This window comes from Orbicella faveolata, unplaced genomic scaffold (assembly GCF_042242905.1).
Source record: "Orbicella faveolata isolate gen_17 unplaced genomic scaffold, um_ofav_v1 contig_1, whole genome shotgun sequence".
In the NCBI taxonomy this organism is placed as follows: Eukaryota; Metazoa; Cnidaria; class Anthozoa; order Scleractinia; family Merulinidae; genus Orbicella; species Orbicella faveolata.
In genome coordinates, this window is record NW_028301536.1 from 21626105 (window position 1) to 21637500 (window position 11396).

The 11396-nt window shown below is 40.3% G+C and overlaps 1 pseudogene across 1 annotated transcript in view; it reads right to left on the bottom strand.

Annotated features, from left to right (window-relative positions):
- Positions 1 to 4963: 4963 nt before the first annotated feature.
- The window catches only part of LOC110067092 (uncharacterized), a 10786-nt pseudogene continuing 4353 nt past the window's right edge, over positions 4964 to 11396 (bottom strand). The window contains exon 2 of the transcript XR_016208969.1: positions 4964 to 9462. The product of XR_016208969.1 is annotated as an uncharacterized LOC110067092 (transcript). The remainder of the gene's footprint in view (positions 9463 to 11396) is intronic.

An 11396-nucleotide genomic window follows, 5' to 3' on the forward strand; every position in this document is an offset into this window, starting at 1 on the left:
GTTACAAAAAGAAGAACAGTGTTAACTTTGTTAACAGATATCATTTCCATAAACAAACTATGAATCAGACCACGGAGGAGGGGGGGGGGGGCTACTCCCTTATATTGGCTATATGGGTATGTGTGGACCCAAAGGGTTGGGTTTTTCAGCCATTTTGGTCATGAATAGGGTATCAATTTTGGCCATTTTGGTCTTAAATGGGGTATGGTTTTAGAACTCTAGTCTTGAATTGGGTATGTTTCTTAGAAGAAGCTACTTTTTCATCATTATCAATAAGACCGTGAACAAAAGCCCTTCATAAATATGTTTAGGGCAACTGTACCAACCCCCCCCCCTGGGGGAGGTACTCCCAGAAATGTTGGGTGGGGGTGTGCAGCCCACTTCCCAAGACCCTTGCCCAATTTATGACCAAAATCTGTGATTTTTGCTACCCTATTATTGACCTGGCCAAAAATTCGATACCCTGTTCAAGACCGTTGTGGCATAAATAGGGTAAGGGTTTTGGGAAGTGGGCCACACACCCCCACCAAATTTTTCTGGGGGAATCAGAGTGGTGGAAAAATGAGTGGTAAACTGAAAATTTGCCATTATCAACAGATTGTGAGTGCGGCAGGTTTCTTTTACAGGTCACAGGTCACAAGTCACAGGTTACAGGTCACACTCAAAACGCTCAGTAAAACTCGCGATGTAACAATTACCCTAGATTCCCAAGAGGTTTATCGATGTTTCCATGCAACAAACTCTAACTTAAAATGTTTTACTGTATAATTTTAATGAAAAAAATTCTAGGGGTGGTATGTGTACGAAATGGGTTGAAATGTAGCTTTCAGACATGTAGTGTTAATATATTTTATCGTAATAAGATAATTCATTATGATAGCAAATTGAACTGTTTTATTTCTCTTTTTTTTTGAAATCTTTACAACGAGTATGTACTAAACAGAAACAAGAGGGTCCCCTATACCTCCTCTGAAAACAATTTCACGCATAAGTAATTGGCCCTTTCACGCATCGCAAAAAATTCGAAAACAGTTTCACCTTCACAGAAAAAAAGAAGCAATCACTTTTCACGTAAACATGCAAAGGCTAAATCATGTGTCACATAAAAATATAAATTTTATCCACGTTTCTCAAAACATACAGAACCCTCCATTTTGATGCATCGAAATGCCGTGTGTGACACATCGTGACAGACTAAATTCTAGGCCCTCCTGGTTCACTGTCGCTGTGGTTAGTTTCTCAATCTTCCAGCCGCAAGCGCGTGGAATGGGCAGGTTTTACATTTAGTTTGGTGTACTTTAAGAGCTTTAATGATACTAAAATCTCCGAAAAAAAGTGAACAATTATTCCCGCAGAAGTCGTTAGTTCACAAATCACGCGTAAGCAAATGCATAATTTACGGATCAGTGTAAGCCTCTTTCGTTTTCATGTTATATTGAAAGGCTACAAACAATTTATGTTTTCAACAGAGATAAGTCTTGGCTTTCGTTGGATCAATTTTTTTTTATTTCAGTGCTATAGCTGATTTCCCATATGCGTTTTTTTTCAGAAAAGAGCCGTTATAGTTACACTTAGGACGCACTTGTATGCATCTGTTTCATGGCGTTTTGGCATATTTTTTGGTGACCTGTGACCTGTGACCTGTGACCTGTGACCTGTGAAAGAAACCTGCCGTTGTGAGTGATGCTCAGTGGGTAGTGTTTGCATCTTTCGGGGGATGAGGGTGAGGGCAATAACCACAAGGCATTGCGCTGCACTTGAAGTGAAGAATTCCCGGATTACGCTGTTCATAGCCAGCAATGGTGGAATGGCTGTGGTGTCTTTTGAAGTGGTCGGAGTCAAGGTGAGCAAGAAACGTTTGAGAGATAATGCAATTCAGTTTTTAAATATGCACCACGTAAATTATGAAATCCCTTTGAGTTTAGGATGTAAACAGATGCGTTTGACTCCATCTCGCCTGAAATGACTCGGAAACGCGCATTCATGGTGATTGTGGCGTCGCCTCGTGTTATTATTTTTGTCAGCTGGATCGAAATCATAGGAGATCCTTGTACAGCCCGTATAGATGGTTAAGCTACGTCTAAACGATTGCAAAAAACGCAGGAGTAGCAAAATTTCGTGGATTTGGTCATGGCTGGAAACATGAAATCGGAAAACCGGAAAACCAGAAAACCAGAAAACCAGAAAACCAGAAAACCAGAAAACCAGAAAACCAGAAAACCAGAAAACCAGAAAACCAGAAAACCAGAAAACCAGAAAACCAGAAAACCAGAAAACCAGAAAACCAGAAAACCAGAAAACCAGAAAACCAGAAAACCAGAAAACCAGAAAACCAGAAAACCAGAAAACCAGAAAACCAGAAAACCAGAAAACCAGAAAACCAGAAAACCAGAAAACCAGAAAACCAGAAAACCAGAAAACCAGAAAACCAGAAAACCAGAAAACCAGAAAACCAGAAAACCAGAAAACCAGAAAACCAGAAAACCAGAAAACCAGAAAACCAGAAAACCAGAAAACCAGAAAACCAGAAAACCAGAAAACCAGAAAACCAGAAAACCAGAAAACCAGAAAACCAGAAAACCAGAAAACCAGAAAACCAGAAAACCAGAAAACCAGAAAACCAGAAAACCAGAAAACCAGAAAACCAGAAAACCAGAAAACCAGAATGCGGAATCCAGAAATGAGGAAACCGAAAACTGGAATCTAAAAATAAAAAATGTTTTTCATCAACAAAAAAACTATGGCTGTAATAATAAAGAGGCCGTTTTAAAAATGGCTTCTGCAAATTTCACCTAACTTGAAACAAGGATCCCCAGCAAAGCAAAGCAAAGACACCACACCACGCCATATGCCATGCCACACAGCGCAATGCAACACAACAGCCTGGAAAATGAACTGAAAACATCCAGGAAACCAACCGCTGAAAACAGAGTGAATGATTTGTTAGGCCTTATTTTTATATTGTATTTATTTATTGGACAATTAAGTGAATTATATTAGCTGTCATTGTTGATATCAAGTAGGATTCTGGATTCCTGTAAATCAGTAATCTGGATTTCATATTCCTTACCCCATGATTTAGGTCTGCTCCTTCAAATTGAAATGAAACGTAATAAGAAGAAAAGAAAAGAAATAAATGTACAAATGTACATTAATGTACAAATGTTTGTTTCTGCTCTCTTCTCTCTTTTTTGGGTTGCTTAAAGTGATTCTTGGGCCTGTAGGAGACGTTAAATCCAAGTTGTAGCTCACTGAGTGCAAAAGAACGCAGTTTTCTTTGACCACCTTTTCATAAAGCCAGTCATTTAATGTAAAGAACAAAGTTATTCACTCTAAAGATGCATTAATTTGTCGTGCAATGTTACACTTTCTCATGCAATAATTATAAATTCTTGCTGCAGGACATTGGGTTTGTTGACAGATTTCCTCCATGAAAACACTATGGCTGATGTACAACAGTCTCCATCAAAATTACCAAGGTGAGGTCATTTTAAAAAAGAGAATATCTTGGATGGTTGATTTCCTTGTGAATTTCAGAACCAAATGCATTTGTTTCGCCCTTAATTATACAAAAAGTTGAAATGGTCATTTGTTTTCCTCTCGAATTTTGTCTTAGTTGTGATTAGTTGGTAGCAAGACTTCTTTCCATTGATTTCAGTGTTGGATTAAACAAATTGTTGAATCATGCTTCTCCATTCTGACCATTTTGTAACCAGTTCTAGTGTGATTACATATCTTATCACATAGTTGGTGAAATAACTAAATGGTTTATGATCTGAGAATTCCTTTTTAAATTGGATATTGACAAATTTCGTAGTTCTGAAGATGTAACCTTCGAATTGAATAATCAAGGGGTAGAATCCATGACACACTCATAATGTTTTGTTTAGGGAAGGTACATTTTCTACTGGGAGGAGGATGGGCCAGGATATTTTAGAAAGTTTTGGCGAAAGATTTTGTGGCCCTCCCATTTCCAGGAATTGATAAATGCATGACCCTTCACACAAAAACATCTGACCCTCCCCTCCCTCCCTCCGCATATTCAACAGTTCCTTCAAGACAGAAATAACCAGAAGTGAATTGAACTAACCGGAAGTGTTTAACTCATATAACAGTGTTCTGGTCGCTCCATCTGTGCAAAAAGCAGATGGAGGCAGCGTGTAGTTGTATGGTGAAGACTTGAAGATGGGCAAGGATATTTCAGGGATATGGAAAGAGGGAAATGTGCTTGTGGTGAATGCGATGATATCTTGAGGTCAGATGGAGCAACTTGTGGCTATGGCACATCAGATGTGGGAACAAGGGGCAGTGCAAGTCCATAGAAGTGGAAAGATGAAGACCTGTAGGGTGCTTCCTTAACCCAAAGGGATTGAATTCTTTGATGGTATTCTGCCAAAATTCTATCAGTCATTTTGGAGAACTTGTCTCTAGAAGGAATGCTTTCACTGCTTTTTTGTGAAAGAAAGAAAGCGGCAGAGGGAAGTTCGCTTGGCTTTGAAAGCAATAAGTCCCAGGTTGGCTTTTGTGAGTTCTGATAATCCAGCAGCTCCTGGGAGATTCAGGAAGGAAAATTTTAGCACTAAACAATGATCAAAACGCATCTTGCTGTACAATTCTATGGAGTATCAACAAGACAACCTCACCAGCCCCTGTTAAGAAATGTGTGCGACAAGTGACCTGATCACTTCCTGAGGTCAAAACTGACTTGCAAAGTGATGTGGCAGACCAAGTTGTCAGTTCAAGCTCGAGTAGCTTAAGTGTATTGTCACAGGAGACTGATTTTATACCACAACCCTACATGTATGTGGAAACACTACTGCCGTCAAAATATGGACGAGAGCGGGCTAGAGCAATTTTTAGAAGCCAAAAGTCTTGCATGGTTTCATCTGCACGTCACTTTGCAGAGTTTGACACCTCTGTAATTTGCTATGTGCCATGAAGCTTCTTGACAGGTCTACAGTAATTACCTCATCGACTGATTTATTACAGGCTAATTACCAAGGGTGGATAGGCAAACCAAAAACAAAGTCTACAGGGTCCCTCATACTGCCCCCTATCACTTTGCTCTCTGAATTCTTCACTTCCACGCTTTTTGCTCGCTTTGCTCTTGTAATTTTTTTCTGTCCTTGCTGGGAGCGTGTTCGCAGGCTAATCAAATTTGTACAATGCAATCCAAAAAAGACTGAAATGACAACTGTGTTTTGCATTACATTTACATGTGTACATTTTGTTTCTTACTTAACTGTACTTGGACTACATTGTACTCTTGCAGGACTGCTCAATAATTGCTACTTTGCTGTTGATTTATCTGGCAGTTCTAACATGTTGTCAGTTTTTTTGTTTTCTGCCTGTGTTTTCCTCAAAGACAAAATGCAATTCAGTTCAGCTGGACACCATCTAATACATTAACATACGTCTCATATCCTTAAAGTTACAAAGGTACTACTGTACGGACATTAATTAAGATGAACTGAAATATATGTTGGAATATTGTAATTCAGATGTAAGGGAATATTAAGGTAATTTCACTGAAATAGAACCTGTGCTGAGATTTTTGTGAAACTTTGCCTATTGATTGTTTGTATTATAGGAACTAAAATTTTAAAATAAAAATGAGCGGTCCCCATGTTCGTTTAGGAGCAACAGCACCTTGTTTGTCCCTATAAATCCTTATAATAGCACCATGATTGTAGTCACGATTGCTTGTTAAATTCACGTTTCCGACGATTGTTGTTTGTTCTACACTGAGAAATGGTCCATATTTATTTTACACAGAGAAATCTATCACTCAGTCTCAAACAACAGAAAAAAAATGGTAGGTCACCATACTCGTTTGCGAGAAAATGACGATTTACCTCCATGGCGAGGTCCAGCTGTAAAGAAAAAGCCGCCATTTTTTAATGCGCGCGCGCTAAGCACGCGTGAAATTATGCGCAGTGGGGATGCGCAATGCAATACTGGGGAATGAGCTTAAGCGATTGCTTGCTTTTAATTGTTTTTCAAAGAAGTTTATTTTATTTTGGTCTCTATATTTGCTCACGTCTTAAATGAATTGGAATGGAGAGCAAAACGCTGTGTAGAGATCCAGGAAGCTATGAACAGACTAAGCATAAACTGGCCAGCCCACACGTATTCGGGCACGCAATCTCCAATACTGGTGTCGGAGTGGTGTACACTTTCCAAGATGTTACAACTTCTTGTTACAGTGACATGCTTTTCACTGTGAGCCCTCAATAACTGAATCTCAGTTCCTTTTCTTAGCCCTCGTTGGCTTAGTCGTTTTCTTCAGTCTTTTGGTAGATGCAGCCGTTGTAAATCGTGATAAATTGCAAGTCGATGCTTTTGCCCACAAGTTTGTTTTGCAGTGTCCATTGCCTTCTCGTAAAATTCTTTGGCTTTATGTACTTCTCCAGTACTATCGTACACAGTCGCTAAGTTGCGATACATTTCTGATGTTAGTTCATTCTTTTCACCTAATTCAGTCCTTTTCTGGATCATCAGCGCCTTTTCTAGGTGTTCTTTGGCTAGATTGTATTGTTTCATACAGCGGTAAACAATTCCCAAATTCAAGTAACCAGCTGCTACATCAGGATGATCCTCGCCAAATATCTTTTTCATGATCGTCAGTGCCTTCTCAAAACGTTCCTTGGCTTGTTTGAGTTCTCCATTGTTAAGGTACACGTGTCCCAAGTTGTTATAATTTGCTCCGACTGCCCCATGCTCTTCACCGTATACATTTCTCCGAATCACCAGTGCCTTCTCGTAAAGGTCTTTGCTTGTGTTAAATTCTCCAATGCTGCTGGAAACAGCTCCTAAGTGGCTATAACTTTCTGCTATAGCAGTGTGCACTTCACCGTAGACCTTTTTCCGAATCATCATTGCCATATCATGGAGTTCTTTAGCTTTCTTGAATTCTCCCATGCTGTGGTACACAGCACCCAATCTGCTATAACTATCTGCCACATAAGCATGCTCTTCACCGTGAATCTTTTTGTTAATCGCCAGTGCATTCTCCACGAGTCTTTTGGCTTCTTTATATTTTCCAATAGTGTAATGAACACCACCCAGGTCGTAATAAAGGCTTGCTACCCGTGCTGTTCTCTTGACCGTTAATCAAAGTGTGGATATCCAAAGCCTTTTCAAAGCAATCTTTGGCTTGATTGTATTGTCCAGTTTGGTGGTACACTGATCCCAACTGTTTATAAATGATTGCTGTACTGGGATGCGATTTACCAGAAGTCGTTAAACAGATCGTCAAAACCTTTTCATACTGCTCCTTGGCTTGCTGATGTTTACCAACGCTAAAGTAAACATCTCCGCGTGTTACAAATGCCATTTTCGTTAACCGGGTGTCTTCCAAGGCATTGCTCACGTTCTTCAGCAGGTTACAGGCTCATTCAGAAATCCTGTTTGCAGATGCTAAATCATCAAGTCGATTACAGTTGCGTGCAGTAGAACATAGCCATTCAACAACTTCTTCAAGAGCAATAATTGAAGTCAATTCCTTCATCAACTCGCTTTTTGGACATGTGAAATCACGTATGGCGCTCTCAAGCAGTGCTTTGCAGTGAGACGTCATTTTATTCAACATTAGACAGCCGTAGTACCTTGCTGTTTTGAATTGTTTTTCTTCTAATGTAAGCAGGGGTGTCAATATCTTTATGGCCGTTACCAGATTCTGATTTCTATCTGCTGGCTCCAGTTTCCTAATTGTCCCTTGTTTGAGGACTTCATGGACGGTGTTATGCAAACGCAGACATTCGGGCCCCTGCTGATCTGCTGGCGAGGAAAGGACTAGGCAAGATTTCAAAATCTTAGCTTTTATTAGCTCCTGTGGTAGCCCTGACTGAATGCGTGCTTTGACAAAGTTTACAACAGCTTCAACTGGCAGCAATTCTGAAGAACAGAGTGAAAGGAAAGAAAACGCCTGACAGAGAACTTCATCGCTTTGGACAGCTCTTTTTAGAGCGATTTGGATTGCTGTCGTCATTGTTTTGGGATAAGCTGAGCTCTCACTGGCAAGGAGTTCCTCAGTCGCTTCTCGCTGACCCTTGCTTAATACTTCCTTGTAACGTGGCCAACTGTAGTCTGGAGATCCGTTCATTACAACCGTTAGAACATAAAAGGCTGCTGCTGCTAAGGCAAGTGGCTGATACTCAAGGACTTTGGCAACATTCTCTACTTGTTCGGGTTCATCAGAAATTTGCGACACTTCTTTCAACAGCTCTACTGCATCTTCTACCTCCATTCCTCGTGATACGTATGAGGTGCATTGCATGGAATTGTACTGCTGTCTTGGGTAGTAATTAGGACTTGACCGTGGCCCCATTCCGTACTGGCAGTTTGAGGTAGAAAACTTCGAATCGCTTTCAGTTCAACTACGTTATCAGCAATTAACAGCCATTTGGAGAACTTGCGTATCTTCGTTGCAATCAAGATCTTTAGATGCTGAATTGTTTCTCTCGGGTTTTCACTCTTGTCGGTTTCAAGGCTTGTCAGGCTGTGCTCTGAGATTCCGAGGTATTTACCAAGAGTGATGTAAGAATCAGCAAGTGTCTCCACGCTTGCTGCATTCAGTGTTGCAACAAACACGAGGTCATCGGTGTCACGGGATCGTGTGCAAAAGAACTCTTGTCGTACTTGACGAGCAAGTTGACTTTTACCACTTCCGGGTGTTCCAGAAATATAGATGGTACTGACAACTTGGTGGCTTCCGTCTTCCAGGTCTTTCATCTTCTTCTTAAGCCTGGTGATGTCGTTTGAACGCCTGATGACTTCATGAGCTGGCTCACAGGGAAGGATGCAGAATGGCTTCACCTTGGACTCAATCTCTTCTGTGAGAGCTTTAACCTCCTCTTCTTTACACTGTAATTTAGTTTGCGTTTTTTCCAAATCGCCCCTTGTCCGTTTCCATTCTCGTTCGAGGCTATCGAAGAGGCTCTCTAAGCTCTGTGACTCAGGTGTTGGAAAACTTGTCTGTTTCCTTACGTCTTCAATATCTTTGACAGGAGGGCCCAAAGAAGTGAATGAATGCAGTATTCTAGCTATGTAACCTTGAAACTCGGCATCAGTAAGCTTGGCCTCGCAATTGTGTGCAATGTCATTTCTCACTTGACGAAGATCATCGACATCATTCTCAATCGCTGGACTAAGGTTTGTACCAATGCTATCTGACGAGAGGATCGCAAAAAACAAACAACTGCAATCCCACTCTGCTGTGTTTCCGTTCTGTATGGTCGCCAACGATCGTTTGTTTTTTGTCTGACTTTTTTCCCCTTCCGTCTTAAAGAAGTCATGACCATTTTGTACGGTGTCTTGCCATTCTCCTCCCAAAGATACCTTGAATCGTGAATTCCACTCTTGTTTGAAGATCTGTCACAATCCGTCCGGAACTAGTTTAAACGTTACGTAACATATTCGGAAGAAGTTTAATTGTTCCGAGGAGTACTGCATTGTGTGGGTCTGCAAAAAAACCATGATAAGCTGACCTTTTAATCTAACCATGTTTGTCGCAATATTTGAACCTGACCATGCTGAGTAACTCAGAAAATAGAGATTCATTCATAGACGTACTACTGAAACGTATTTCGTCATCATTCCTTTATTTGCCACAACAATAACAAAAGACGTCTATACGATTACAGCGCGAGGAAAGCTTCCAAAAACCACCAGGCTTACAGTGGAGGCCACCTAGATTAATAACATTACACCATAAAAATGGCCAAAATATTCTTTTGTGGCTCTGAGCTCTAAGCAATTCCTTTTCTTATACAAGCCGGCTTCTACGCCTATGTCCTTACGTCAGAATTAATGTGGGTTCAAAAAATTATTTCAGAAACAGCGTCCCCGGCGATTGGTATATCGATTGGTTTGGCCGGGCAGTAGAAAGAAAAAGAACCAGAAAGGCTTTTCAACTGAAGCCAAAAACGATATCACACACCATTTACTACAAAGTCGCATATGCTGAACTGTTATCCACTTCCTTTCTTCTAATCCTATACTTTCCCGAATACTTGTTCTGTTTTGCTCAGTAGAAGCTTTTTTTGTTCAGTTTGTTTTTATATTTGGTGACATTAGGCAATGCAATATGGAACTTTCGATGATCAGCCGAGACACTGTCCCTTTACTCAGTTATGATATAAAATATTCCACACTTCACCTTCTTCCGTTTTCAACCACCACTCATTCCTTTTTTAAGCTGACGTCTCAAGGTAACGTGCATACACCCAAAGAATGTCATTCAGAGATCAACTACATGCACAACAGCTAACAGGGAATTCAATTTTCCACCTCTCGTGTTTGCTAATACACCGAGTTGCTAGCGCAAAGGAAAACAGGCTGTGTATTAAAATCATGTTGCAAATCAAGGGCCTAGCTTTGTGTTATTACGAGAGAGCCTGATTCAAGGCAGCACAGTATGAGTTAAATTTACGCACTAATAAACCAAACGTTTCAAAAGAAACTTCAAGATATGTACAATCTGTTTAGAGTTATTTAATTTATCCTGGCTATCCTGTTGAGAATCCTAGTTCCTTTTCACTCGAGAATGACATCATTTTCCGAGTTTAAGTAAGGCATTAGTCGATCGTCCAGACGGTCGAAACAACTTAAAGTTTGCACCATTTCGATGGAAGCTTAACAGTGGGCGTCTGTATACAGGTCTGACCTACGAAAGCCGAGGAGGGACTTCCGACTTCCGACTTCCGATTTCCGACTTCTGAGTTCCGACTTCTGACCCTTGAGTTCCGACTTCCGACTTCCGACTTCTGAGTTCCGACTTTTGACTTCTGAGTTTCGACTTCCGACTTCCGACTTCCGACTTCTGACTTCTGATTTCCGACTTCCGACTTCCGACTTCCGACTTCCGACTTTGAACTTCAAAATTTAAAGGATCGGTTTTCGACGTGCAACTTATTTCCCTGGAAATCGAGTCAAACTTAATCAAATCAGAATCGTATAAACTCTTGTTCTTAGGCATCGTAGCTTGATTAAGAATGAGTTTGAATACGTTTATCACAATAAAGATTTTAAGGAAAACGACCACTTTTTTAAGTTTAAAAAACATGTTTCGACAGAACTTCTGTCATCTTCAGTTGAATGAATGATTACAAAGCAAGTTGAATAATAAGTAGGCAAAAATGCTAATTAAGACAAATAGTAACAACAGAACGTGAAAAGGTGTAAATTAAAAGGATAATTTTAGATTTACATGGTGTAATTGCTGATTGAGGCAAGGTAGTTCTTTTTGAATATGGATAGCCTCCTTTATCTTGAGCTGAAAGCTGGTAGTGGCGTGATCTAAAATATGAAAGCAGTCTATAGAACACAATGAGCGACAACGTTCAGAATTCTGAAGATGTTTGAAGATGTGAGAGGCCTTATCAACGGCTAAGTGC